Source organism: Meleagris gallopavo, chromosome 1 (genome assembly GCF_000146605.3).
Source record: "Meleagris gallopavo isolate NT-WF06-2002-E0010 breed Aviagen turkey brand Nicholas breeding stock chromosome 1, Turkey_5.1, whole genome shotgun sequence".
In the NCBI taxonomy this organism is placed as follows: domain Eukaryota; kingdom Metazoa; phylum Chordata; class Aves; order Galliformes; family Phasianidae; genus Meleagris; species Meleagris gallopavo.
This window is the reverse complement of record NC_015011.2, coordinates 98,569,781-98,585,043: the sequence shown is the minus strand read 5'-3', so window position 1 is coordinate 98,585,043 and position 15,263 is coordinate 98,569,781.

The following is a 15,263-nucleotide window of genomic DNA, read 5'->3' as shown; positions in this document are numbered from 1 at the left end:
TTTTTTATCAACATATGTGAGCTTTGTTTCAATCACCTTCACTGAACCATTTTATTAGAAAATAGAGAAATGTATCTGAAGTTTTGATCTCTCGTGAAAATGACCTGAAACTACAAAACATAAATATTAAAAATAGGCAAATAACAGACATTCTTATCAGGTACTGGAAGGATTATTAAAAAGAAAATCCACTGAAAATCTAGTTATTTTACCTAAAAAGAATCACTTCATATTAAGGTAGTATAAAAAATTACTGTTGTTCATACAGTTGAAGTATTCTCTTTGACTTAGGAGGAATGTCAGAATGGTCTCCTGAGCCCCATCTGGATTATAAAGATAGTTTCAAGCATAAATATTCTTTCTGTTTTGAAAAATTAGAAGTTCAAGGAAATGCTCATAAATAACTGACACTGTCAGAGATCATAAGAAATCACACCGGCTTTTCAAGCTCTTTCTTTTAACCCTTAAGCTCTTTGATCTTTGAGTGTCACTGTATGGGTACTAGCAAGTTCCCATTTTTTAATTATCGTGATTTAAGAAACTAATTTCCCCTCAAAGGATTGCTTTGAAGCCTTTCTAATTGAGAACGAACAGGGTGGCAATTAATATGAAAATAACAAGACAAATGAATAAGCAAACAACTTACTGCAGCAGATATTCATAGGCTTTAAAAAGTCAGTCTTTTCATGAACTTTAAAACATTTCCTTTAAGGTTGCTGTAACTCTTCTGTTTAGATATTTACTGGTCAGGTTATAACTAGTTTCAGGATTACAAATACTTTCTGTAAGCAAGTGCAACTAAACTTTGAATTTCAGTCTCAATAACACAAAACAGGTCAGGTCAGATACCTTACTACTCAGTGCTACAGTTTTTAGAACAGTTAAACAAGACAGTCTGAAGAAGCAGCACAAGTTTTTACAGAAAGTTTTTTTAGCTGTCCGAAGACTTACATGTAGCACTCATTTTTAACAGCTCCTGCAAGATCCATTCACTATCTTCTAAGCCCTTAAAACTTTGGATTCTTCAAAAACTACTGAAAATTAATTACATTATTAATTTATACTTTACAAAAATATTTTCTTTTGTACAGTTGGTGCCAGACTACTTCACTGAGCGTTTATCTCTTCCGCTTTTGTACATGATGTAGAACATCATTCATTGCAGGGGAGTGTGACTAGATGACCCACAGATGTCTCTTCCAACTCTAAGGATTCTATCATTTCCTTCCCCAATTTTTCCTGATATTACAGAATTTTACTCTTGATCTTTTCTCTAACTGAAAGATAATGTTCAACCAGATTATTATCATTCATCACAGTTTCTCCAGTAACGTATATTAGACAGAATCACAGAGGAAGGGTAAAATGCAGTTCCAGTTCCCATGTATGCTTGACAACTATATATTTTAAAGATGACACTTAATAAATAATAGAATTTTTTCTACATATTATGATATGCTGGAATATGCAAAGAATAAACAAAATTTGTGTTTGTGTCAACAAACAAGAAATACATTTCATTATAATTATAAAGTGAGAAAAATATTAATGAGGATTCTGTTGTTACTTCTACTACCAAATCCCTGAACAAAATCTGTAGCAAGTAACACTGTGTTGATTACTGAATTACTTTGTGTACCATTAATATCCTTTCTCAAATACCATTATGCAAAATTCTATTAAAAAAAAATATGATGTTCTAAGTTGTTTTTTTTTTTGGCTTATGGAAGAAACATTTTTTCTTCCAACTACCATCTCCAATAATCAATAAGCTACTCAGATTTTAATTTTCGTTTTAAATTACTACGAAAACTAATCAAGTACAATATTCTAAATAAAAAAAAAAACATAGAAATGTTATCTACAAAACTTCATTGTATAAAACACAAAACAAAATTGATTTCTTTTTTTTCCTAAGAGAAACATCTTAGAAAACAAATTAATTAATTAAAAAAAAAGTTGATGTAAATATTTCCAAATATACCCCTGTAAGAGATTATTCTTCTACATCATTGTCTCAAAGCTTGTTGGAGACACAGATGGACAAGGCCAGGGGCAACGAGAGAGAGATAAGCTGCAGCTTAATGGCCCTGAAGTGGTCTTTTGTGTGGGCTTATCTCAGGATGATGGCCATCTCCGGGTACTCACATGACTCTTGCTCAAGCACCCAGGGATGTCACCTAGGCAGAAAAAGAAGGATAAAATGGGGACCTGAATCATGAGGTTTAAGTTTTCTGGCAACTGATCCCTCATGAAGAAGAAGAGCTTTCTGCCATGAGAGGCCTCATGACCTGCCTCTCTCCTTCCTGTACTTGCTCTGCGCTGCTCTATCACGATGCTGAAGAAGAACAAAGGTGTCTGCCATCAGACTCCTCACTACAGAATTCCTGCATGCTGACAGACTCTCCTGGGCCTGCTACCTGAGTCCTGCTGCTTCCTCCCAGACTGACTCTGCGACTTCTTCCTGCTACCTGCTTGCTGCCCAAGGCTGGCCACGCTGCTGCTGCTCCCCCCACGGCTTTTGCCTCGGACCTTCGAAACGTCATGCAACGGGACCGCTGCTGGATCCTGGTGGTGACTTTTCCTCTTTATGCGATTCTTGCTTCTTTCCTATCTTTTCTACTGGCCTCCTTCCCTGTCTCCCTGATTAGGATTTATAATAAACTAGTCGGACCAACATTTGAACCATTGTTTCTTAATCTCACGCCGTGTATACAGGTATTAAAAGAACCTCATCTCCCTGCTATAATTTGGAGCGAGACAGTCCCTCAGTAGGACTGTCCCTCTAGACTACTCCACTTTCTTCCAGTAAAAGAAAACAGATACCGAAAAGCAGGACCACTGATTTCAGCGATGCTGAAAGTCTGTGCTGGATTAAACGAATTATGAAACTAGTTTCGTGTTACATGGCACATCTGTTTCAATAGGAACAGAAACTGATGAATTTGATTCAAGGTCTAACAAGTAAACAAAGTAATAGTTAAAAAAGAAAAAAAAGCAACTTAAGCTTAGAACTTAATACGAATAACGTATTCTTTCACAGTCAATTCCATTTTTTCATAACGCATCTCTGATAAATTATTTTTCTCCAGCAAAAATCATTCCTTAAGAAAAACTGGAATGAGGGAGTATATGGGATATGGGAACTCTAATTTTCATAACAATAGAGGCAAAGAGCTCATTGATGGGAAAGACAAAATAACTAAAGGGTCAGTTTCTGACAAAGCGTAGGCTTTAGTTCATTCTTTTACAGAAGGTAAATTACTTCACCCACCACACACCAATACTGAATAGTACACTTGTGAAAATACATTTACCTGTGGAAGAAAAAAAAAAAAAAAGGCTTAAATACCAAGCCGGAAAATATACAGAAAAAAAATGTACAAGAACTGCTCCAAAAGTAATGACTCCCGTTTAATTACGTTTGCCCATGATACCAGATGTTGTAGTTGCCAGTAGAGACTGAGCCTTCCTGTTAATATTCTGTTACATTTTGTTGCTGTGTGACAGATGGCAGCAGGGGGGCACTTCCTCATGCAATTAACCGAAAGCTATTTCTTTAGAAAGACTAATATCCTGTTGCACATTTCCAAGAAACTCATGTGAATAGCTGCATCCTTCAGGCCTCTAGCTTCTGTCAGGTTTGGCTGAAACTGGCTGTAAAACTGTATACCCACTAAGGGAAATGATAAGAAGAATACCTGCATAAGCTTCATTTTCTAGATGTGAAGCTTTATGCAGTTATCCAGTCACTGAAAATGTAAATACATAATGGTAGCAAAGAAATAATAATAAAAAATCTGCCGTTCCACTTAATAATCATAATTTGATCTTGAATTTTACCAACTTGCCAGACTGCCTATGAAGAACTGTCTCTTTGTGCATGGAATACAATTCTGAGTCTTGTTCCGCAAGCTCCTTTTTCCAAGGCTTATGGAAACTACATGAATGTACTCCCAGCCTCCTGCCACCGGTGTGGCCCAGACAGCATGTTGTATTTGCTTTTGGAAACCTAGGCTGAAGCTGTGCCAGGTGGTAGGGGCAGCTGCCCTAAGCCTACACAGGGACGAGCTGGGTTTTGCTGGTGCCTCATAACCAAGAGCACACTGCCCAGCCTGGCTGAGCTTCAGCTCTGGAATTGCCACAGGGGGAAGGGCTGACAGCCCCAGGCTATCCCTGAGGGCAACGTTACCTGGGGGTACAGGACTGATGAGAAAACAAAAGCAAATCCAAGGGTAGTCAGGGTGCTGTTGGACGGAAGCATCATCCTCATGCTACTTTTGTAACAGTAAGATCAACTCCAATCCTGCCAATATGGAGCTCCTCCTGACAGACTGATGGAATGGAACCAAACCAGTCGGCAGCAACCCTTAAGGACCCTGAGACTAACTGCCAGACTAACCAAATGTTAAATATTGAGGCCACTGTCCAAATACCTTTTGAATGCTGACAGGCACAGAGCATCAACCACCTCTCTAGTAAGCCCGTTCCAGTGTCTGACCACACTCATATTACACAAATTTTTCCTAATGTCCAGTCTGAATCTGCCTTGGAGAACCTTTATACCCTTCTACAATCATTTACCAAGGAGAAGAAAGAGGCACCTCCCTCTGCACTTCTCCACACCAGGGAATTGCAGAAAGCAATGAGGTCATCTCCTGGCCTCTGCTTCTCAGACTTCTACATCTTATCAAGTGTTCTCAGCCTCTTCCTGTAGGACCATCTCATCTCCTTTCGGAGTACTGAACCTATCAGCCTTAGAGCCCAGAGTGAACTCAGAGCAAAGTAACAAAAAAAAGCAATAAAAATCTGAAAGGTTTTTTTATACCACAATTTTGACTTTTTTTTCTGAGCTAGTTAGGACTATACAACAGTTAAATTTTATCAGGACTTACATATATATAATCCCTTCTGCTCATATCTTGAGTGTTAGCAAGGGCATTTGAGTTTGGACTGTCCACTTTCGAAGATAAAATCTCTACCTCACAGCTACTGGACAGCCTGTGGTGAAGTACTCTTAATCTCTCACCTGAGGATGTTTGCTTCTTGTAGATAATCAGACATATGCTGGATACAAAATGGAACCTGGGTTTACATTCTTCTACGTGAGTATCTTGGTATGCTGCAGAGCCATTTTCACCCTCGAGCTGTAATTTGAAGCAGCATTCATAGTAATTATCTCAAGATATATGATTATTTTCGTCAGATATGAGGGGCCTTTACAACTTCAGAATAAAGTACTACTTTTTTTCTTTCACTTCTCATGTTTTAGTTCATAAAAGGGGAAAAACACGCCAAAGAGATTTTTCAAAATTCCTCGTTGACACCCATCAATTGCAGCACATCAGTAACTCTTTTTGAGTGAAAAATACTGGTGAGTCAGAAAGCTCAATAAGCTAATGAATTATTTCTTTGTGGAATGGAAATAGCAATAAATTTGTTGTATGCTTCTGTAAGCGTTCAACCTTTCCACACTGCAGGAATTTGAAAGTCTCTTTTTCACTGATGTAATTAATATTTTTATTTATATGCTTTATGAGTCTGTATTTTATGAGGTCAGTGGCCAGACACTTTACTGCTCTCTAATTAGCCCTCAGGCCAACACTGTATATTTCTGAATGACAGTTCTTTCTTAGCAATTCCACCAGGTGGGAGGGAAGGGGGGAAATGGATCACTGTTTCACACCACTAGCAAACTCAGTGAAACAAGCTCTAGGGCAGAAGCACTTTATACCACAGAACTGCAACATAAATTAGAGAAAATGAAGCTCTATCCATGACTGAATGTATTAGGAATGAAATAATAGTTCCTACAAGAACATACATATCTATATTCATGTATGCCCACCCTTTTACTTTTTATTCCTATTACTGATTGCCTGCCTTGATCCCTCATCATTAATACTCAAACTATTTCTTATACCCAAACCCTAGGGATTTGCACATATCTTTTAATAGGAACAAGTAATATTCTCTCAATATAACTCTGCTACATACTTATTATACCTTTATTGTAACTCATCATACTGAGTTTCACAAATCTTGCCCACAGTATAGTTTACAAAAAACTGTGAGGTCCAGCAGCTTAAGCAACAGAAGCCAATGCTTGCAAAATTAAGAATTCCAACTCATATAACTCTAAAAAAAAAATGTCTTGTGTATATATTTGTTATGCATAAAACCAGAAACGCTATAGTTCTTTTCTAGTATAACATACAAAAACTAAATACAGAGATACCATGAAAAGAAGTTTTCTTAATTATGAAGAAATGCCTATAAATTTCTGCAGATTTTTAAACAAGTATTTCATTTTAAAGAATATTTACATTGCCTACTAAACTAATGGATTAATCAATAATCTCTGGTTTTACCTGACTTAATCCATTATGATTAACTATGAATTTCTTTTTACAGCTAGTTGTCTAAGGAAATCCAGGGAGAGCTAAATGACTAACTGTTCATTTTCGCAGGCTGGGCACGCTGTGGAGTAATTGCTGACATTATTTAATTAAGAACATGTCCACTCATATAATAAAAATATACCCTTTATAAAAATGTTATTTTCAGGAATAATATGATCACTAGCAATAGCTACGAGTAGTGCTTCAACTTCACCACTGAATGAAATGGATTCACAAGTATTTTGCTCTTGGTTGCAGACTCTAAAACACAAAGAATCGCATTTTAAAACCTATAAGGAACAGGAAACTGTGTCTGTATAAAGAACAGAAACTCGAAATTACCTAAGACCAAGGACTTTGCTGACTCAAACAACTAGACAACAATACAGAATGGAGGCTAAATGACTTGATTTAGAAGCTGTAAGATTTATGGATCCTCACTTTGCAAAGGCAGAATGACAGCTTTTTATCTTTGCTTTCTCTTTTAGACAGTATCTCTTACCTCCTATAGTTGAAAAACATCAGCAGAAGAAGAAACATGAGTATCAACCACCAGAGATCGTCACTGAAAAATCCCACGTATTCTCGGCACAGCTAGATGATACAATGGTGAACACATACATTTACCTTTGTCAACTCACCAGCTTTCAATCAAGACCCTTGAATCAAGACAGTGCCGCATCTGAGTGGTGAGATATCTTTCTCCCCTCTCCCCTTTCCTCTTTTCTTGATCTTCTTCTACTCGTTCTTCTTTAGTAGCTGTTGCCTATATTTGTCTTGGAGTAGTTGATAGGGAAATAACACCTACACCACATACCCTTATTTATATTTGCCTCAGAGTAGTTAAAAAATGGTTGTTTACAGAAAGCTCTGTAAAATGTCTTGTATCATTCCTCTGAGTCATTATCTGACTTTGTTGTTGCAGCAACTCCAGTTGAGGAGGGTCTGCACTAATTCAGTGGGATTCCAAAGAATCACCTTCCTTGCAACCCACTGAGTGGAATGTGAGACTATCCCTGAAGTTTTATCGAAAAGAAAAAAGCTTATGAAATAAGATGTAGAAACAAGTCTTTCCCATTTCTGTTTTTACCATTTTAATTACTGAAGAAAGGGTCGCGTCACTCCCATTTACAAGAAAGGGAGCAAAGAGGACCCGGGAACTACAGGTCAGTGAGTCTTACCTCTGTACCTAGGAAGATCATGGAGTAGATCCTCCTGGATGACATGCTTGATCACATGAGGAATGAGTGTGTTATCCGAGACAGCCAGCACAGCTTCACCAGCGGAAGGTCATGCTTGACCAAACGCGTGGCCTTCTATGATGGAGTGACGGCATCGGTGGACAAGGGAAAGGTGAGCGATGTCATTTACCTGGACTTGAGCAAGGCCTTCAACGTGGTCCCCCACCACATCCTTATCTCCAAATTGAAGGGATGTGGATTTGATGGGTGGACCACTCGATGGATAAGAAATTAGTTGAAAGGCTGCAGACAGAGGGTGGTCATCAATGGCTCTATGTCCAGGTGGAAGCCGGTAACAAGCGGCGTCCCTCAGAGGTCTGTCTTTAGTTTCTCGTTAGCATCTTTATCAACGACATCGATGACAGTTGGCAAGTTTGCTGACGACACCGAGCTGAGTGGTGCGGTTGACACGGTGGAAGGAAGGGATGCCATTCAGAGAGACCTCGAGAGGCTAGAAAGGTGGGCCCGTGTGAACCTGATGAGGTTCAACACGGCAAAGTGCAGAGTTTTGCACTTGGGCCGGAGGAATCCCAGACATCCATAAAGACTGGAAGGAGTGGTCCTTGAGAGCAGCCCTGCAGAGAAGGACCTCAAGGTCCTGATGGATAAAAAGCTTAACATGAGCCAGCAGTGTGCTCTTGCAGCTCAGAAAGCAAATGGTATCCTGGGCTCCATCAGAAAAGGGGTGGCCAGCAGGGACAGGGATGTGATTGTCCTCCTCTACTCTGCACTTGCGAGACTCCATCTGAAGTGCTGCATCCATGTCTGGAGTCCCCAGTATAAGAAAGACAGAGAGCTGTTGGAGAGGATCCAGAGGATCAGGGGACTGGAGCACCTCCCCTAAAAAGACAGGCTGAGGGAGCTGGCCTTGTTCAGCATGGAGAAAGGAAGGCTGCAGGATGACCTAATTGCAGCTTTTCAGTACCTAAAGGGAGCCTACAAACAGGAGGGGAATCAACTCTTTGAAAGGGTAGGTAACAGCAGGACAAAGGGAAATGGTTTTCAGTTAAGGGAGGGAAGATTTAGATTGGATGTCAGGGGGAAGTTGTTTACTATGAGAGTGGTGAGGCACTGGCACAGGCTGCCCAGAGAGGCTGTGGGTGCCCCATCCTTAGAGATATTCAAGGCCAGATTGGATGAGGCCCTGGGCAGCCTGGGCTAGTATTAAATGAGTAGGTTGGTAGCCCTGCATGTGGCAGGGGGGTTGGAGATTCATGATCCTTGAGGTTCCTTTCCAACCCTGGCCATTCTGTGATTCTGTGAAGTTTCATCTCTCAAGAGATGGTTTGCCAAGCCTTACAATTAATTTAATTTCTGTACAGACCAGGCAGCTGTAACACAACTTGTAGAGGCCTTAACATATAAGAAGTGTTGCTCCTCAGAACATGAAGCATTTCTTTTCTAGTGTTTGTCATCCTACATAATGCAATGGCAAAATCTCTGCAGTATTTCAAATCAACTGTAAGATTCTAGTTCACACAACTGATACTTTTCTTGGTATCAATATGACAACTTCAGTATAGTTGTTACATGAAAGAACGGGAATTAATTGAATCCCTAACTAATGTATTACAAATACATCTTGAAAATATTTAATTGCATTATGCATAATGAAAATAAAGACCTATAAATATAAGGCAGTGTAAGCTAACTTAGTTACAGGTATCACATGAAGAAAAAAATATAGTCTACAATATCAAACAATCAAACAGAACCACAGAATATCCTGAGACAGAAGGAAACCACAAGAACCATCAAGTACAACTCCTAGATTTAAAGAGGACAAAAAAACATATTTCTGAAAGCACTGCTCAAACGAATACATAACTGCAGTAGACTTTGTGTCATGATCACCACCCTACCTAGCCTGATGGAGTGTACAACAACCCGAGCAGCAAAGAACCTTTTAATAATACCCAACCTGACATTGCACTGATGCAGCTCCATACCACTCCCACAAGACCTATAATGCCAAAAGGAACAGATCAGTGCCTGTTCCACCATTTCTCTCTCTCAAACAGCAAGAGTCAAAATTTTATCCCAAGTTAATGCTATCAACAAATTTAGTAAGCATCTAAGTCCTGTATCCAGGACACTTATAATAAACACTGAAGAGAACTGGCCCTAAAATTAACCCCATTAGTGACAGACTGCCAGCCTTATGTAACCCCATTTAACACAACCCTTTGAGCCTGACCCATAAGCAGACTGTTCACCTGTTGTAGTATGTTTTTGTCTGGCTGTATGCTGGACACTTTTTCCAGAAAGGTAATGTAAGAAACAGCATTGAATGCTTCACTGAAATCCAGAAAGATTGTATCTACTATCTTCCCTTATACATCTAGATGGGTAATGTTGTTGTAAAAGCAAACTAAGTTGATTAGAAAGGACTTTCCCCACATGTATCTGTGTTGGTTGCGAGAAACCGCATTTCTTACCTACATACCTCAGAAAACAGTAAGAAGGCAACTCATGCTGGAACTTGAAAGGATTGTAAAATTTAGATTAACATCAGTTGAAAATAGTTCTGTTCTCCTTGCTACACTTCTAAGACCAGGTGACCTCATGAGATCCCTTCCAACATAAGTCAGTCTGTGATTCTGTTTTTCTGGAAATGCTTCTCACTTGTGCAGCATTAGTGTGCAATCAGCACCCTATGGCCACATTGCCCCCCAAAATTCTGCACAGATGTTGACAGAGCGTTTGATCACAGGAAAAATATTACTGGTATCGTGCATAAGCTGAAGCTCCAAGAAGTAATGGACTGAAATTTTGGGTGGTCACTGCCTGGATGTTAAAACAACTCTCTCTTTTGCAAGCCTCTATATAACATTATCTTCAGTTGTATGGGATCCAGCTCCCCAGAACTTGGTTATGGAGAAAACATGCAGGAGCAATATCCACTACCTACCTATCAAGCAGTGTCTCCTGCATGTCCAGTATGCTCAGTCCTGAGGCACCAGTTCACAGAGAGTGTCTGGGAAGGACAGATTCTCCACTCTGCCCCTCAGCAAGCAAAGTTGTAAGGAAAATCCAGGAAACTACAGGCCCATCAGCCTGATTTTGGTGCCAGGGAAGGTTACGGAACAGATTATCTTAAGGAGATCACATGGTATGTACAAAATAATGGGGAGATCAAGCCCAGCCAGCATGGGTTCACAAAAAGGCAGCTCCTGCTTGACCAAACTGATCTCCTCCTACAATCGAGTGAGCCACCTGGTGGATGAGGGAAAGGTTGACATAGTTCACCTAGAATTCAGCAAAGCTTTTGACACTGTTTATACTCCCACAGTATTCTCCCAGAGAAGCTGGCAGCCTGTGGCTTGGGCAGGCACACTCTTTACTGGGGAAAGAATTCGCTGGAGGGCTGGGCCCAGAGACTGGTGGTGAATGAAGTTAAATCCATTGGTGTCCAATCATGAATGGTGTTCCCCACAGGTCGGTATTAGGGCCTGTCCAGTTTAATATCTGCTGATGATCTAGACAAGGAGAATTCAGAGCATCCTCAGTAAGTTTGCAGATGACACCAAGCCGGGAGGAAGTGCTGATCTGCCTGAGGGTAGGGAGGCTCTACAGAGGGACCTGGACAAGCTGGATAGCTGGGCTGAGGCCAATGGGATCAAGTTCAACAAAACCAAGTGCCACATCCAGCACACGGAGACATATAATGCTAAGTAAGCTAATTTTACATAAAAACAAGCACTATTTATTGGATAATACTAAATCTAAGATACTTCTGCATTCATCCTACTATTATATACTGCAGAATGATTTAGTAATACTGAAAATCTAACAAAAATTTAAGAAATTTCTCATAGATTTTAAGAAATCCAGCTAAGAGAGTTATGATAGCTTTTTCAAGATCTACTGTTTAGAAGAATGCTAAACAATACTTCTTGAGAGAAACATGCATAGGAACTGCACTGGAAGTGTTTCTAATTGTTTTAAGAAGCCAGTAAATTAATTTCCTGGTTCAGCAAAAATTCTGAAAATACCTTAGAAGAGCTGCAAATAACTTCCACACAGTACTTTATCTAGGAAGAACACTGTACACTGCAAATTATCAGAAAGTTTGAATCTTTATCTTTCTGACAGAAGTGTCCTCAAACAGGACATTTTCACTGACACAAGTGAACATAACTAGGCTATAACTAAGTAAATCACAGAGGTCATACAGTCAGGGATATCAGTTTAGGATTCTGTTTTCCACTGGAATGCAGTTTTTTCACATGTAGAGACAGTAAGAGCTACTCTACAATAATTTTTTTTAGAAAAACTGAGATATCACACCCACCAGAGGTAAGCTGAAGAGCTATGGCTCTTTAAGTGATCAAGAATTTAGACTTTTTCTCTAATGAGTTATCAGCAGCCTCACACAGTAAGGCAGACTTACAGGAATAGCAGACCTCTTCAAATATTAAGAGGTCTCCATATATTCCATTTTTTATTCAGTGATGAAAGCAATCCAGCATACAGGCTGTGAGGTGGAGCACTGAGGAAATCTACTTTAGAAATCTCAGAAAGTGATCTCAGAAAATTTTATTTCATATCAGTGGAGAAAGACAGACAGAGGAAGCCAGTTCACCAAACTTCCTGTGTTCCTTCAATGTTGACAAATTATTTAGAAATATATCTTTTCTTAGTTGGTGTCCTGTCTGTTTTGATATGTGTATTTTGTGCTTGAAACCTTTCACACAGTCTACCAACATAAAACCTTGAGAGAAAGATAAAGGAGCCTGTCTCAATGCTGAACTCCCTGGACACAGAAGTTAAATCTCTTCACTGCAACTTTAAAAGTCCAGTTCCAGAAAACTGACTGCTAATAAATCTCACTCAAGGGACAAATGATTTTAATTACATGTCCTATTGTCAGTTATTAATAATAACAGAAAAAACGTATTTTCTCTTGCAAAAGTAATTGAGAAAAATTGAAATGATTGGAGATGCACAACACTAATTGCCTCATGCTCCAAATGCAAGGGAGAAAAAAAGCAAAAAAGTATGTTTGAAGTCACAATAGAAGAGTATATGCAGTGAACATGTGATAAATTGGTATCACTATTTTTTCATTTTTAAACTCTAAAGTTTAAAACATTTGAATGATTCATTATAATTCTATACACAGGCATAGAACGGAATGTGGTATGAGCTTGTTTTTAGAACACTCTCCATTAAAACAAGATTGGTTTGTGTAGAGAAGAGAGGGAGTGATACATTTGGCTAGTAAAAAGCTGTGATTTGCTGTTGACAGACTATTACCTTGGGACTGACTTTGCGAAAATCATCACCGATCTCCCAGACAAAGCATAGATTCTTCCAGAAAACAGCAAATTAGAGGAGTATTGTGCATGGTGCCTTCATTTCTTTCCAACTGTTTCTCTAATTGCTACTGCTCTGCAGTGCAAACACAAAAAATATGAAATGAATCCTCCTGTATAACACTGATCCAATTTTGGAAGCAGAAATAGACTTCTAATATGCTTTAAACCCTTGAATGTGCTCTGAAATACCTGCTTCATAATCACAACAAGGTAAGGCTCCAGAATATTTAGAAAAAGGCTGTGTATCAGATTAGCTACACATGTGGAATACAGCTTATCTTCAGAAGAGTACATTTACTCTTAAACGACATTTACTTTCAAATCTGGAAGTGCAAATGAACAACTCTAGAACAACAGCTAAATCTAAGTGATAAAGATGAGCAAGCACAATGAACATGTTAATCTTTCCAATTTCATATTACTAGCTATTCCATGCAATAACATTTATAAATATTGTAAATTTAATTAAGATCATCTCCGTGCATTGAAGAAAACAAAATGTCAAATATTAGACTTTGCTTGTTATTTAAAATATTTTTAATTTCTTAGAATAAAGCCCACTACATGCTTTGTGCAATATTAATGATTAAAAATGATTGATGAATGTCCCTGTTACTTCTGCCTAGAGAAGCAAAAACTATATTAAGTAATACATCTAAGCATTGTTTATTAAGTTCTTCTGATTTAACAGACAAGTTATATTGACTACTTTGCCATATGCTCACTATATGCAAGCAGATATGTTAAATTTACTACACCTTGAGCTAGTGAATCAACTCTACATCCCGACAGAAATGAGACAAAGGCTGCTTCTGGCAGCTTCTTAAATGAAAATCAATAAACAGACTCTGTATTATTAGCAATGATTCATTTGCAAAATCACTGCAAAACATGTACCATTTATCTTACCTTTGCCCTTAATATATCAGTGAATCAAGTAGAAATATTAAAAACAGTTGAATTCTGAAGACAGGTATTTGCAAATAACATCCTCAGATCATCATTTCTTGAAAAATGCCCTCAGGAAAAAAAAGAAATTTCTCAAACACTGTTAATTATGTCCTTCAAGACTACTGTAAACTAGTCATTATCTTTGTTTTAATACAGCATTGTGCTTCACACATTATTTATGTGATCATATCAGTTTCTAATACTGGAAGAGAATAGCAATAGCAATGTCATTTAGACAAAGAATCATAGAATCACTCAGCTTGGAAAAGACCTTAAAGATCATCAAGTCCAACCACGACCTGATCATACTCTAACTCTGACAACCCTCTGTTAAATCATGTCCCTGAGCACCACATCCAAACAGTTTTTAAACACATTCAGGGATGGTGACTCAACCACCTCCCTGGGGAGCCTATTCCAGGTCTTAACTACCCTTTCTGTAAAGAAGTTTTTCCTGACATCCAACCTAAACTTACCCTTGTGCAACTTAAGGCCATTTCCCCTCGTCCTGTCACCTGTCACCAGTGAGAAGAGATCAGTCCCATTCTCGCTGTAATCACCGTTCAGATATTGAAAGAGCAAATGAGGTCTCCCTTCAGCCTCCTTTTCCCCAGACTGAACAGCCCCAGTTTGTTCAGTCTCTCCTCATAGGGCATATTCTTGAAGTCCTTCACAAGCATTATTGCCCATCTTTGGACCTGCTCCAGCACCTCAATGTCCTTTCTGTACTGAGCCCAAAACTGAAGACAGTACTCGAGGTGAGGCCTCACCAATGCTGAGTACAGCATTACTTCCCTAGTCCTGCTCACCACACCATTTCTGATACAAACCAGGATGCCATTGGCCTTCTTGGCCACCTGGGCACGCTGCTGGCTCATATTCCATCAGTACATCAAGGTCCTTTTCCATCAGGCAGCTTTCCAACCACTCCTCCCCAAGCCTGCAGGGTTGCCTGAGGTTGTTGTGACCAAAATGCAGGACCTGACACTTGGCCCTATTGAAACTGATGCAGTTTACCTTGGCCCATCGATCCAGTCTACCCAGGTCCCTCAGTAGTGCCTTTCTCCACTCAGGCACTCCGGCTCACCTTCATGTCATCTGCAAACTCACTCAGGGTGCATCAATCCCCTCAAGATAATTAATAAAGACAAAAGAAAGAAATTATTATAGACAACTTGAGTTATCTGTCAAAAAATTCTGTACAGGTATGTATATAGTGCACATTCAGGCAACGTCTGTATATCCCTCCTCTGATGCCTCTCTTATTTCCAGCCCATATACACTTCCTTTTCGTGAACAATAATGTTGGAACAGCACAACTAACAAATGATTATACAACAGTTTATCCT